Raw genomic sequence first — 10962 nt, 5'->3', positions numbered from 1 at the left:
AAGTCCTAAAACAAAAATAATTTTACTTCTATTTAATTTATGAGCTATGTATCATCAGTACAGCTTTTTAGTAAAATACAGATTATAAAGTCAAGTGATAGTAAATCTCAACTCCAGAGAAAGAGGAAAGGAAGAATTAGCAACCTCTCAACAAGAGGATAGTTTCAAGGAATGTGCTCGTGCTTACTCCTGAATTCTGGGAGAAGACTGGCATGTCATAGAGCGAGTGTGGGAGGCAGAGGGGGGCAGGGGGCACCTGGGATGCTTGGGCAGGAGGAAGCCTACGGGGCTGACACATGCCTCTTCACAACTTTGGGGAGGGTGCAGAGGAGCTGAAGGGAAGACTCTTACTGTCCTACGAAGGGATTGGAACAGAAGTATTCTGCCAAACCCAGGTTGGTCAGACCTTTCTGGTGAAGGACTCAGGTGGAGATTTTCTCTTAAAGTGAGTCAGTGTGACACCATCAAGAGTTTTCTTAGACAACCAAATAGCTCCATCTCAGCAGAAGGGTTTTTTAAGGACCCCTATGAGGACAGTAGCAGAATAGGTGAGGATCCAATTTCATTTTGATATCAGAATTTTGTTTTGCTGAGAGCCTCAGTATTTTGAAATTGTTTCTGCCCACTGCCTTTGGTGAGAAGCACAGCTCCTGATGAAAATACCCCCATAGTCCCATGATTCAAAACATTTTGTCAGGATACTGCAGAATTTCCCCTCGGTGTTACAGCCCAGGGTTTTTGTTACAGCTGAAACTGTTAGGGCTAATCTGTGGGGCTCTCCCTCTCCCTTGGAAAACTGGGATTTAACATTATTAAATTTAGTTTTAGTCCTTCCCAGGCACAGTGTTGTCTTTTTTTTAAACATTAGCTCATTCATTCATTCATTCATTTATTCATTCATTTTTTACAGTGTGTTCATAAACATGATGAAAAAGCTCCAAATCTGCTCGCTTAGGAGCTACTGAGAGCCCGGGAAGGTTGAGGTGTGTGTGGCTTCTGCCTCATAACAGATGGACGGATTGCGTGCACACAGGCTTGTGGGGGTGTGCCTGAGGTTACTTCAGCAAATGGGTCAGGGTTCATTAGAATGAAGTGCTTTTTTTGGTTAATGGAAAGTTTGCCTGAAAATCATGGGGCAGGCCTCAAATCCCATGATGTGGAGGAAGAGCCCTGAAAGCTTCCATCCTTTCTGGCTGTGAGTGTGAGGCGTATGCCTGCCCTGTCTTGAATTACTTAGGAATCCTCCCTTGGCTCTGACCCATTCCCTGTCGTGTGGTCATCACTTCCTCAGTATGGGGATTTATTTTTTTTTCTCCCTAAGAGTGAAGACTCTGGAGGGAAGTCTGTGAGGGTGAGGAGGGTAAAAATAGAGCCTCTTTCCTGGTCGTGTGAGATTTCAAGCAGGAGACGAGTCCAGACTTCAGCCAGGGGCAGCCTTTGGGGGGGGGGGGGGCTGGGTAGCTGGCACGGTGGCTGGCTCTGCCGTCCACATCTGCCGGAGGTCACGTAGGATAAGCAGCTTTTGCCTTCAGCTGGACGTTCTGGGTTTGGAAGGGCCAGAGGACATGTCTCCCTGCCTTGACAGAGAGGGGAGTGTGGGAATTTTTGTAGCAGGAGTTGGTGGTGGTCTCTCTGGTGGATGAAACAAAGAGCTCTTTCTCCTTTAGACTCCGTGCCAAATGAAACTGCTTGTGGTTCTTGGCACCAGCCACACCTCTCTAGGTCAGCTGTTGCTTACCCAGTGTTGGCACCAGTTTGGGAGGGAGGGGCTGTGTAGGAAGAGGGGTGATGAGAACAGGAGGGAGCTCGGAATTTTCCTGGAGGACCACAGGATGGGGTGAGAGGGCCGTCCTTTTTACTGCTTTCCTGACTGGTTCTTCTCTGTCTTTTTTGGTTTCTTTTCAGCCTTTTGTTGTGGAGGCTAAAAAGTAAGTGGACAGTTAGTTGCCAGGTGAGGTGACAGTTCCTCACCTCCCTCCTGGGAGTGGGTTTTACTGTAGGGCAACCACAGGGGGAAGCTGGAGAATGTGATCCAAGAAGAACATGGGAAAGATCCTTCCAGAAACTTGTCCTGACTGAGCAGAACTCCAAATAGAACATCACAGTAGGTGCTTAGTGTTCAGACCTCAAGATCACACCTAAAACGTAGGTACGACTGTGTCTTTTACCAAGAACTCATGCACAGCCTCACCGGGGACCGCGCGCACACTAGCCTCTGACCCTCCTGTTCCTGCAGAGTTAGCGAAGAGCACCCTGCCGTTTGTAGTTTTGGCATCTCTCTTCTCCCACCCCTGCCTGCCCTTTGCACTGATGCCCTGAAGGTTTGGAAGGGGGGCAGCAAGGAGGAGGAGAGCTTTGGACAGCTCACTTCCACATGTGAGAAGGCTGCGCTCACCGCCATGGGGAGCCTCTGTCCCCCACCTCCCATTTCTCCTCTTCCTTTCTGTTTGGTTCATTCGCTCTCTTATAGTCATTCTTATTCCGTTGTGAAATCAGCTTGAACACACTCCTAATTATGGACCAGGTACTGAGCTTAATGCTGAACAAGTCCTATGGTGGCTGCCCTCTTAGAGCTTGCAATCATGTGGGGAAGACAAATACTAAATTAAACAAGGACGTACTGTGTTCTCTCCGTCTTAAAGGGTACCTCTCAACTCCTCTGAGCTGCCCACAAAGGAGAAGGTAACGTGGGTTGGCCCAGGAGCTTCAGAGCAGGGTTAGGATTACTCTGACATGTTGCTGCTTGTTCCCTTGTTTGTGGGGAGGGTTGGGGTGCGGGGGGAGGGCCTGAGCTTTTGCCCCACTCACTAGTTCCGTGACCCTGGGGGGCTCACTCAGTCTGTGTTTGCTTCCCTACCATCAAACAGCGGCGATTCTGTTACATTCCTTACCCCGCAGAGTGCTGGCGAATGAGAGAGCGGTTTAGGAAGTCTGGAGCTCTGTATAACATCGAACGTTTTTGATAGCATTGTTCGCAAGGACGCAGCCAGGCGCTGCCTGTTTGAATCAGCACTGCGCTTCGAGGCCTAACTCCCTCTGCCTGAACTGCCGAGCTGAAAGGGGGTTCTCCTTCCTCTCAGCCTCTGTCCTGCTGCAGCTACCACTCATTTCGTGATAATTGTTTGGAAGGCTCTTGTTTGCTAGTCTTGGACTTTTTCTAAACTTTCCATGTGGTTTTCCTCTAAATTGCAAGCCTCTGGAGGCCTGTGTCTTGTTCCCTTTCCTTGCTTCCCTCCTCATCTAGTACAGCTCCTCATGCAGGTTTTCTCCCCCAAACCGTGCCAGCCCACCCTTCTCTGGGCTTGTGCTCATCTTTGCCAGGAACGTCCTCTCCCCCCTCCATCTCTGAAGTTCAGCTCAAGCAGCCCCTCCTCCAGGAAGCTCTCCTGGCTGTCTGCCCCTTTCCTGTTGCCTCAGGCTTGTTTCCTTCCTGGTACTCTATGTTCTTTTCACCACATTTAATACGTTGGCTGAGGTCCCACACTAGCCCATGAGCTCCTTGAGGGTAGAGATGTGTCTCATTCTCTTTTCTTTCCCTCAGAGCCAAAGCACATCTCAGCCGGCTTGGTCTCGCCATGGATATGAGTCTGAGTACCATGCATGCCCGCCTCAGTGTTAAGACTTCCGTGGTGACAAGTAATGGAATTGTCTGGAGCTAGCTTACTTACAGGAGACCTTTATTCTAGGATACAGAGTGAGGCTCAGGACCCAGGGGGCACAGGACTGGCTAGCTCTGGGATGGGACTAACGAGAACCTGGGCTCTTGGACTCTGACCTACGCTGTGTGTCTGCTGTGTTCTCTCTCCCTGCTGTGCAGATTGCTCGGGTAGAAGATGCCTCACTCTAAGATCCTCAGCTGATTTGTCATGGGTCCAGCCTCTGGAGACGGTCTCTTGGTTCCAGTTTGTCAGACTGAGAGAGAGAGGCTGTGATCCAGCTGGGCTCCGGTGCTGGCCGTAGACCAGTCGGCCCTAGCCGTGGCAATGGAGGGCTCCTACGGCAGACACATGGCTTCTGGCCGTGTTGGGGTGGTGAGGGAGGGATGTTGTTATGGGGTCCACTCTGAACTGAGAGGACACTCTGAAAAGCTTTCCACTCCATTTAGCAAATCTGTTAGCTGGATATGTACCCTGCAGAGGTGCCAGGAGGGGCACCAGGTGCCTTCTGCCTTGAACTAAGTCTGAGTGGCTTTTCCTTCACCCCTTATTTCCGGCTTCTGTCAACCAGTTGAAGGGCGGGACAGCCAGCCCTTTCAGATGGGGTGGGCAGAGTGGGAATACCCCATTAGGAGCTTTGGCAAACCCTGTCTCCTTTGGCTAGGAGTTTGTGGACATTGCGTATCAAGTCTGATTTATTCTGGAACTGTGCAGAAAATCGGCTTCACCCAGCCCCTTCCCCCAACCTGAGTCGAGTGGGAGTGCTGGGTGAGGGTGGCTGGCAGCAGCTGTGTTTATTTGCCTCTGACTGCTTGGGAGGGGGTCCGGTCCCCCTGGGGTGTCCCACATCTGGGTCTCTGGACGGAGCTGGGCTGCGGCCAGACGTGGCGGCAGTTGGGTGAAGCTGCAGAAAGTTAGTGGGGGTGTGCGGCCGCTAGGGCCGACTGATTTCAAGATCACGGGGCAGGCACACCTAGACCTGAGGAATGTGGGAGCTGGATGAGAGCTTGCAAGCCGTCTGGCTCCACACCGCTCCCCTCCTCCCCTGGGACGCAGGTAAGAGAGGTGAGGTTCCAGGGCTCCAGGGGCTATACGAGGTCACCGCAGGTAGCCGAGCAGCCTCCTGGCTGGAGTGTACTTCACCAAGCTACCGCCTCATCCTGAAACACTGCCCCTGTCTGTCCTCCGATGCTTAAGATCCCTTCACCTGGATAAAACATTTTCCACCTGTGCCCCTGCTGATGCTTTCTGGCTGGGTAACGTGCACTCAGTCCTCATCAGTAAAATGGGAACGGTGATGGTAATAGTAGCCATCTCACAGAATTGTTAGGATTAAAGGCAGAAAGATACGCACAGCCCTCAGATCAGTGCCTGGCACAGACTAAGCTCTCAATAAACATTAGGTATTATTGTATCACAAGTGATAATGGTTTAAATGTATGTGTTTCTCAGGGAGGTGGCCTTGTAATTTTCAGTCTCCCTAAAGGTGAAAAGTCTTAGAGGAGGCTGCTTCCTGAGATGAGGCTTTTAGGAGATTATGGACCCATTAGAGGTTCTTTAAATCATGCCTTTTGAACGAGGCTTCTTAAACTTTAATGTGCATGGGAATCCCCTGGCGCCCTTGTTAAAATGCAGATTCTGGTTTAGTTTTGGGGCAGGGGGCTGAAGTTCTGAATTTCTCATATGCTCCCTGGTGATGCCAATGCTTCTGGTCCTTGGGGACCAAGTTTGAGTCGCAAGGATTTAGGGAACATGGATTTCATCTAGTACGGGGCTTCACCCTGACTGCCAAAGAAATACACTGCAGACAATGCCACCTGCCTGCACCGTTTTATTTTGTAATTTATTTAATAATTAGTCTGACTTCATTTCTAGGTGATGGTGGGGATATTGCTGGCAGTTTATAAAGCAATTCATCAGAACCTGAATTCAATCTCAGTATTGAGACGCAGATGTTCTCTATGAATTAATTGTTCTCTCTCCCCTGGGTCACTGGAAGTGCTTTCACTATAATCTTATCACAAGTCAGCTCATTACCAAGGATACTTCTGTGGCAGCTAACCAGCCATATCCATTCTTTCCTTCCTTACTAACCAGACCTCAGTTTTATTTGAGGTGGGAGTGTATTAATAAAACTTTATTTACCGACCTCTTGGGCAAAGGGGTGGCCAATAAGATGGAAGGCAAGGTCATTAGGTAGGACTTCAAGAAAAGGTCTTTAAAGAGAATTTACTCAGTGGGTAGGTAAACATTCCTCTTAACTTCCTGCCTGGAACACATACATAATGCCTGGGACTCCAGCAGCCATCTTGGGACATGAGGCAACCATGAGGATGGAAACCACATGATAAGGATGGTGGGGCAGAAAAATGGAGTTGCGGCACATTGATGATGTCACAGCTTTTCCTTGCTTAGCTCCAGACTTCCTTTACAGAAACAGTTGTTTTGGCCACTGTTTGGGTTTCCTGCTATGTGAAGGCTGCTGAACGCAGTGCTGACGCTATCAGAGCAGATGCAGTTCAGCAGCGTAGACACAGGTTTGAATAGGTGTCCTAGACATCTTTCTGAGCACCCTCTGTGGCATTCGCTGGTCAGTGTAGGGGCATGGGAACTGGGTTGAGAGCTAGAAGCCCGGGGTTCCCAGCTAGGCTCTGCCATTCCCTAGCTGCGTGATCCTAGTCCTTTTAAGCAGCAGTCTCCTTGCCTGTAAAATGGGGATGGGAGCTGAAAGGGTCCTGCGCAGTGCTGGGGTGCAGAACTCATGGCAGCTGGTGTTGAGGTGGTCTCAGGATGATGGTGTGAGGACACGAAGGTCAACCTGGCAGCAGTGACCAGTGCCGATGTGAGCAGTGAGGGGATGCAGGGCTGAAGCTTAGGTGGAGCCAGGGGTACACCATCCAGGGCTTCCTTTAGGGTTGCCCACCGGGGTGTGCCACGGGCAGCAGAGCTCTGCTGCCTGTGCCCTAACCAGAAGGGGTTGGACTGAGTGCCCCTGTGAGGGTGATTTTGTTCAGAGGAAGGGGTGGGACCCAAACTGTGCTCCACTGGGCCTTGAGAAACGTGCCCTGCGTCTTCCCTGCACCGTCTCGCGAGCTCTGAGTGGAGGCCTGGGAGGAGGCTCAGGCAGCATCTCCATTCCCCTCGTCGGGTTGCTGTTGAAACGCAGATGCTGCTACCCGGCTACTTGTGCCAAGCCATTGGGATGGACCAGGGGTGACCCATCAGGGTCTGTGCTCTCCTGTTGACAGGAGCCTACGGTGAAATATTTTCCAGCACAGCAGAACGGCCCACACCTTTTCTGTCCAAATCAAAGACCTTTTCTTTTTGGCTTCAAATTTCTCTCCACAGCCGTCCAAACCCAAAGCCATCTCTCTCTGTCCTTCCCCTCTTTCCCACTTCAGTGACTTATGTTCTGCACCTGCACTGTATTCACTCATGCAGAGCTAGCTGGTTCCTGGAGGGCAAAACCATGTCTTTACGATGAACTAAAACTATCAAGAAGCGTGCTTATCTCCCAGCCTGGGGGTGCTGGGGTGGGGGGGGCGGGGAGGTGAATGGCAGAGGCCTGAAATAGGAACTGCTCACTGCTCGACCCCGTGGGGCTCCGTTTTTCTGACCAGCTGCTAGATGGTCTGAAAGATGCCCACATTTCCTTATTGTGGTCTGTTCCTAGATTTTCAGTTGTGATATAATTGAAATAGGTTTGTCCAAGTAAACACATTACACATAGGTAAGTTTCCTTGTTCAGGCAAGACTCAAGTTAACCAGTACTGTATGTACTTCGAAATCCCCCCCTTTTTTTTTAAAGTTTTACCTAAGTCATCTCTACACCCAACATGGAGCTTGAACTCAGACCCGGAGATCAAGAGTCACATGCTCTAGTGACTGAGCCAGCCAGGCGCCCCTGTAACTGGGGTTTTGAATGGTAGAGGGACATGTGTGGGGGTAGAAGGCAGCGGGGCAAGAGGGTATGCAGTACACAGCGACAGCCCCGTGGACCCTCAAAACCCCCCTTGAACGAGGTGTCAGTGGCAACCATCCCACTCCGTGTTGGTGATTAAGGAACAGACTGAATCTTCCTCCCTCCCTCCCAGTCTGTCTTCTCCTTTTTTTGTTTTTTTTGTTTTTCTTTTTTTTACTAAAGGAACAACAACGGCCATGATGTCACCATGCAGGAGACACAGAGCCTCCAAGATGACAAGGTACAGTCTTGATCTGCTGCCGGAGGAGAAGAGAAAACCGCGTGTGGAATTCCAGCTCAGTATAGCATGCATCTTAACTGGTTTGTCCAAGCTTAGATGAATCCGTTAAATTGTGCTTTCGTGGTTTATTCTTCCTGTCTCTTCTGCAAACAAATTCATTAATTCACTTTTAAAAAGGCTCTTTGCCTTCATCAGGGGTGTTGCCCCATGGAAATCTGGAAGATCATGGCCTCTTATGTTGAAATAAGGAGGATTTTGGGCGCCTGGGTGGCTCAGTTGGTTAAGCGACTGCCTTCAGCTCAGGTCATGATCCTGGAGTCCCTGGATCGAGTCCTGCATCGGGCTCCCTGCTTGGCAGGGAGTCTGCTTCTCCCTCTGACCCTCCTAACCCTCCTCCCTCTCATGTGCTCTCTCTCTCAGTCTCTCTCTCTCAAATAAATAAATAAAATCTTTAAAAAAAAAAAAAAGAAAGAAGGAGGATTTTTTTTTTTTTGGATTGCACATAATGAGCAGAACCCCCTTTTACCAAATCATAGCATTTGGGAAAGGGACTGGTTGTGTGCCCACGATTGATTCAGTGTCAGACGTGTTCTTCCTCTCTGGCTTTAGGCAGTGTGCTGTTCTCTTCCTGCCTTCGCCACAGCCCCAGGTGGGACCGTGCCGTGCCAGCGCCTGGCGCAACCTGAGTTCCCTTGCAGGAAGTCGTAAATACGGGCCGACTGGCTCCTGGTTGGTGGGGTAAGGCGCCGCGGGCGGGAGCCACAGACGGGCCGGGCGCTACCTGGAGGGCGTGGAGAGACCTGGGTGTCTTTCCTGATCCATGGTCCTCGGTGTCAGAAGATGACATGATCACTTAAGACAGGCCAGTGGGAGAAATGGACGGCAGCTGAGCAAAAGAGTCCGAGAGAGCGGCGGGGAAGCAGTGCGTGCGTTGACCCAGTCGCGAGGTTAAGAGCGAGGCTTTAGAGCCAGACCCAGTTTGGAAGCTGCCAGGGGTTGTAAGGAATAAATAAAATCCTCCATGACAATGGCATAGCACAGCCCCCAGTATGTAGTCAGCGTGTCCCATCTGGGAGCTGAGCATGGTGGTATTAACAGGAATGAAGTGCTCACACAGCCTCTGTTAGAAGTTGGGGGCCACATGTCGGTACCACAGAGCACAACTCTCTGTTCATACTATTTTGTTTTTGCACGCATGAGTGCTCTGGCTCCTCACTAGAGTCCAGGGTCACCCAAGCGAGGCCTCTCATGGACTCCGTTCAAGGAAGCTTAGGTGCTCAGTCCCCAAAGCCCCTTTGTTGTCCCCGAGGTGATCACCGCAACATGGTGCCATCACCAGCCCCCTTGCTGGGCTCCAGGGCCACACTCGCCCCAGGGCCCTGCTCTGGGGCCTCTCGGCAGGAGGACGAGGCAGGAGGTGGGCCACACCAGCACGGAGGCCGGTGCAATGGAGATTGGGATCTCACCAGTAGGGCAGGGGGCCCGGCAGACGTCAGGCAGGAGAGGGATGGGGTGCGAGCAGGTCTGTGTTTGGATAGAGGACTTCGGACCAGAAGAGGTACAGGCAAGGAGAGCATGACTGTGATCATCCAGGCGAGAGGTGAGGGCCTTAATTAAAGAGCAGTGGAGTAGCATCTAGAACTAATTGGCAGGTATTTATGATCAGCTGTAAGTGGAAAAGAGAAAGTGACTTCTGGGTGATGACATTCACTGGAAAAGGAAGGAAGGGGAGAAGCAGGATTGGGGCAGAGGGGCAGGGTTTGAAAATATGAAAACAAAAGTCTGGGACTTAACTGAGTTTATGGGGCTGTGAGACCTGTGTCAAGCATGCCAGCTACATTTGGTAAGACCTGACTATATGTCAGGCAGTGTTCTAAGCACCTTACACGTGTTTTATTTAACCCTCCTAAGAGCCCTATAAAATAGGGGCCTTTATGTCCATTTTACAGATGGGAAAGCTGAGGCACAGTGTAACTTGCCCAGCACAGTGTAAGTAACTTGCCTGACACAGCTAGAACAGGTAGCGCCACAGTTGGACCCCCGAGCTTCTGGGCTCCGAACCATGTTGTTTTTTTCTCCTTTCTTTTTTATTGAGGTATAGTCAACACACAATGTTGCATTAGTTTCAGGTGTACAACATAGTGACTGGATAAGTCTGTATGTTTTGCTGTGCTCACCACTGGTGTAGCTCCCGACCTGTCCCCATACAACACCATCATAGTACCATTGACTGTATTCCCCGTGCTGTACCTTTCATCCGGGTGACTTACTCATTCCATAACTGGAAGCTTGTGCCCCCCACTCCCCTTCACCTATTTGCCCATTCCCCCATGCCCTCTGGCAAACATCAGTGTGTTCTCTGTATTTATGGGTCTGTTTCTGCTTTTTCCGTTTGTTTTGTTTTTTAGATTCCACATGTAAGTGAAATCATACGGTGTTTGTCTTTCTCCATCAGACTTATTTCACTTAGCATAATACTCTCTGGGGCCATCGATATTGTTGCAAATGGCAAGATCTCATTCTTTTTTATGATTAATATTCCACTGTATATATACACACCACATTTTCCTTATCCAGTCATCTAGCAGTGGACACTTGGGTTGCTTCCATACCTTGGCTATTGTAAATGCTGGAATAAACACAGGTGTGCGTGTATCTTTTGGAACTAGTGTTTTCATTTCCACCCAGTAGTGGAATTACTGGATCTTACAGTAGTTCTATTTTTTTTTTTAAGTTTTGAGAAGCCTCCATACGTTTTCCACAGTGGCTGCACCAATTTACATTCCCACCAACAATGCATGAGGGTTCCATTTTCTCCACATCTTCACCAACACTTGTTTCTTGTGTTTTTGATACTAGCCATTCTGACAAGTGTGAGGTGGTAGCTCATTGTGGTTTTGATTTCTGTTTCCTGATGATTAATGATGTTGAGCATTTTCTCATGTGTCTGTTGGACATTTGATGTCTTCTTTGGAAAAATGTCTATTCAGATCCTTTGCTTGTTTTTTTTTTTTTTTTTAAGATTTATTTATTAGAGAGCAAGTAGGGGGAGGGGCAGAGGGAGAGGGAGAGAGAGAATCTCAAGCAGACTCCATACTGAGCAG

Source organism: Neomonachus schauinslandi, chromosome 8, assembly GCF_002201575.2.
Source record: "Neomonachus schauinslandi chromosome 8, ASM220157v2, whole genome shotgun sequence".
Classification (NCBI taxonomy): domain Eukaryota; kingdom Metazoa; phylum Chordata; class Mammalia; order Carnivora; family Phocidae; genus Neomonachus; species Neomonachus schauinslandi.
Note: the sequence above shows the minus strand (reverse complement) of the source record.